The 3,971-nt window shown below is 38.6% G+C and overlaps 1 non-coding gene across 1 annotated transcript; it reads right to left on the bottom strand.

Annotated features, from left to right (window-relative positions):
* Positions 1-3,477: 3,477 nt before the first annotated feature.
* Positions 3,478-3,549, bottom strand: Trnaq-cug (transfer RNA glutamine (anticodon CUG)). The gene has a single exon. It is a non-coding gene; the product is annotated as a tRNA-Gln (tRNA).
* Between the last annotated feature and the right edge of the window lie 422 nt (positions 3,550-3,971).

Raw genomic sequence — 3,971 nt, 5'->3', positions numbered from 1 at the left:
TTCAACAACAGCATTAAGAACTGGTTTGAAAGCACATGTTCCCAGTGGGTGCTAGGTGCTAACCTGTTCATATTACGTCATTATTTATTGTGAATGTTTTTGTGAAAAGCAGGGCCGTCCTTAGGCCACTGCAACCTACGCGGCCTCAGTGGGCCCCGCACTTTCATAGGCCTTGCGCTAATTCTAGGTGTAAATTATTAAATTAAACCATTATAACTTATAACGGGGTTCCTGATGCCTCCTGATTTTCCAGGTGCTCCTGGAGATCTCCTGAAATTATTAAAATATCCTGAAAACCCATAGAAGTCTCCTGAAAAAATAGACAAATTGTTATCTTCAAGGCATATTCTACCAAATAGCGCCAAAACCCCGTTAAAATTATTTTTAGCTTATCTGTCCACTAATGACAGATACACTGCTTTCTCTAACTACATTGTTGCAGACTATTTTTAACAATACCCGTAACTGTGACCTTTGGTGAAAGAAGCTTCTATCGCCTCAAACTAATCAAGAATTACTTGAAGTCAACAATTCACGAAGATAGGACAATTTGGCAATTCTTGATATACTGTATGACTTTGCTACATGCATGGCTCGTAAAATTTGATCATGATTTTGTACTTAGTAAAGAATAAATAGTAAAGAATAAATAAAATATAAGAAGAATTTATTTTCTAATGCAAAATCTTAATTTTCACTTATTATCCTCATCCCTACACAGCCTGGGCCCCGCTCAATTCATTTCGCATAGGGCCCGCACTTGTTAAGGCCGGCCCTGGTGAAAAGTACTTGAAAGATGTGACGTAATAAAAATGTTAGCTTTTAATGTCTACTTTTTTTTTTTCTCTGTTAATTAGTTCTTATGTTTAATTGTCTACAAGAATTATTCCTCTGTGAGAAAAGAACATGCTATTCCAAGTCCCGATCCCTCACATGCTAGTCAAAGTCCCGATCCCTCCCATGCTAATTAAAGTCACGATCCCTTCCATGCTAATTAAAGTCACGATCCCTTCCATGCTAATTAACGTCACGATTCTACCCGTGTTCTTACTGATAGCGATATCGCCTATTTCATTAAAGGATGTGATCCCATTCCTTTTGTTATTTCCAACCATTCCGTGAGAAGTCGCGATCCCACGCTCTTTACTGTTCATCTCTAGTCCTGTTTCAATGTACTTGCTGATATTGCTTCCAGGACATTGCCAGTCTTGTTTTGCTATCATTGTTAGTCATGTTTCACTGTCCTTGCTAATTCAGATTCACTGTCCTAGCTAGTCCTGTTTCACTATCATTGCTAGTCTTGTTTCACTATCTTCTCTAGTTCTGTTTCACTGTCCTTGCTAGTATTGTTTTACTATCATTGCTAGTCTTGTTTTACTATCATTGCTAGTCTTGTTTTACTATCATTGCTAGTCTTGTTTCACTATCTTCTCTAGTTCTGTTTCACTGTCCTTGCTAGTATTGCCTCCAAGGCATTGCTAGTCTTGTTTCACTATCTTCTCTAGTTCTGTTTCACTGTCCTTGCTAGTCTTGTTTTACTATCATTGCTAGTCTTGTTTCACTATCTTCTCTAGTTCTGTTTCACTGTCCTTGCTAGTCTTGTTTTACTATCATTGCTAGTCTTGTTTCACTATCTTCTCTAGTTCTATTTCACTGTCCTTGCTAGTATTGCCTCCAAGGCATTGCTAGTCTTGTTTCACTATCATTGTTAGTCTTGTTTCACTGTCCTTGCTAGTTCTGTTTCACTATCATTGCTCTCTAGTCCTGGTTCACTATCATTGCTAATCCTGCTTCACTATTCTCAGCCCACACATTTTTGCCTTTCCAGCTTTCCAAAATTTGAATCCAAATCTTATAAAGTAAATGTCATTAGTTTTTTTTTTCCATTAAAAAAATAAAAAAAGAACCAACAACAAGACAACATCGCACGACAACTTCATACCAGATCCAATCAACATTCATTTGACATTTTTTATTTCCCATCATCCTCTTTTCGCTCTCCCGTTCCACTTCCTGTGTGTCAAACTCGCGCCAAAAGAACTTTTTTTTTAGATTTCATTTTGGAGTTTTAAAGCCCTCATGCAATGTCCAGTTGGAAATATTCATTCATTTTTAAAGGCCCAATCTTTCATCTCGCGTTTTATGCTTCTCCTCTGCCTCTTTCTCCTCCTCCTCCCTGTACCACGATTGCTAACCTCCCTTTATTCCCCCCCCCCCACCCTCCCTTTTCCTTCAACTTTTTTTTACACCCTCTTCTGACAATTTTTTTTTCGATGAAAAGACATTTATTATTTTAAAAGAATTGCATTGCTGTCCTCCTGAGGAGAAAGATGGCAAGAATTGCGCAGATGGAGAGCAAGAGAGCTAGAAGGAGAGACAGAAAGGGTGAGTTTGGAAAAGAAACGGGGCGCAAGAAGACATGTGGAGGGGGGCAGCATTATCTACTGCTGTCTCCGGTGACGGGGGCTTATCCCCTTAGGTCGGGTCCAGCAATTTTCGAGTCTCGGGCCAGAATGACAGCTTGGTTGAAAGTTTGGCAGAATCAATCAAGAAATGTCATAATGATCTTATCGCTTTGATTACAGCACGACCTCGTTGGCCCGAGGGCTGAAAGTGGCCTACGCGAGAAAGACAAACTCATTTTTTACAATCGTCAATACAGACAATGGAAAAGAAAATGAAGTAAGAAGAAAAACGTACACATCTAAGTCAGGGGAATTCCACTTTGGTAAGAGTTGCACTTTTAATGGTATGAAATTAATATTTTGTTCTGAATAAACCTGTCCAATTAACCTTAATTGACATAGAAATTGCGAGTGTGTGGAATATTGCCGCAGATTGATATTAGGTCATTGTATAACTTGTCAATTTTAGTTTTAATTTTAGTTTCGATTTTAGTTTCAATTTTAGTTTCAATTTTGTTGCACATTTTGTGATAGAAAGGTAGGTCTCTTCGATAAATGGAATCGAGTTTTATTGTCGATAGTGGCTGGAGATATTGATCGACGCTTGCTACATAACCACCCAGTTAAGGACTGGCTGTTCAGATTGGCCCCGACATCACCGTGCTATCAGGCCTCACAAATAGCGTTCCTTATTGTGAGTATCATTCGTACCTATGTTAATAGGCTAGTATTAGACTGTCAACCATAAAAGGTCTTTTACAAAAGGTGAGGCGAGGTAAGAATGTAGTATACAATCTTTTTCTAGTTTCATTCAAAGGTGACCACTTAACGGCAGCCCCACCGGCACATTTGCTCGAATACCCATTTGGAAAATATAAGAAGATATCAGATTCGGTTTAATCAATGCTTGGAATGATACTTTAACAAACAGCAAAACTTTTCACAGCATTCCGGTACTGTGTGCAGTAGAAAAAACAGTTTAAAATATTACTATATATAAAAAAAAGAAGATATTTATATTTAAATGTCGAAAAATATGTAGTGTGCTGATAATTTAAAAAAAAAAAGGTTAAGGTTCCACCGAGATTTGAACTCGGATCGCTGGATTCAGAGTCCAGAGTGCTAACCATTACACCATGGAACCAGTTACATATCTGTTGCAGTGTAGTTCAGGTTTAATGTGTCAAAAGCTTTATTACAAAGTATGTATGTAGTAGTAGTACTTTTTATATCATCAGAGGATGTCATAACAGTTAATAGTGTAATATATATCTGGAGTATGGGTTGGCCGGGGGGGGGGGGGGAGGGGGGGGTGAAGGGGAGTAAGCAGGGAAAGAGGTAAAAATATATTTGGAGGGGGGAGTACGGGTATACCGGAGTACGCAGATTCGGTTTAATCAAATGATATGGAAAGGATGTTTTAACAAATTTTCTACTTATATAACTAACTATGTAAGCATTGTTAAACATAGTTAAAATACCTGGTCAATTGCTGGGAGGGAAGTTGCCTGGTCGTGCGGTAAGCGGACTGTCGGCCCTGATTGCAAAGCCTTTTCTCTGCCATCT

Source organism: Biomphalaria glabrata, chromosome 2 (genome assembly GCF_947242115.1).
Source record: "Biomphalaria glabrata chromosome 2, xgBioGlab47.1, whole genome shotgun sequence".
Taxonomy (NCBI): Eukaryota; Metazoa; Mollusca; class Gastropoda; family Planorbidae; genus Biomphalaria; species Biomphalaria glabrata.
The sequence above is the reverse complement of the archived record's forward strand: the minus strand, read 5'-3'. Positions and strand labels throughout refer to the sequence as shown.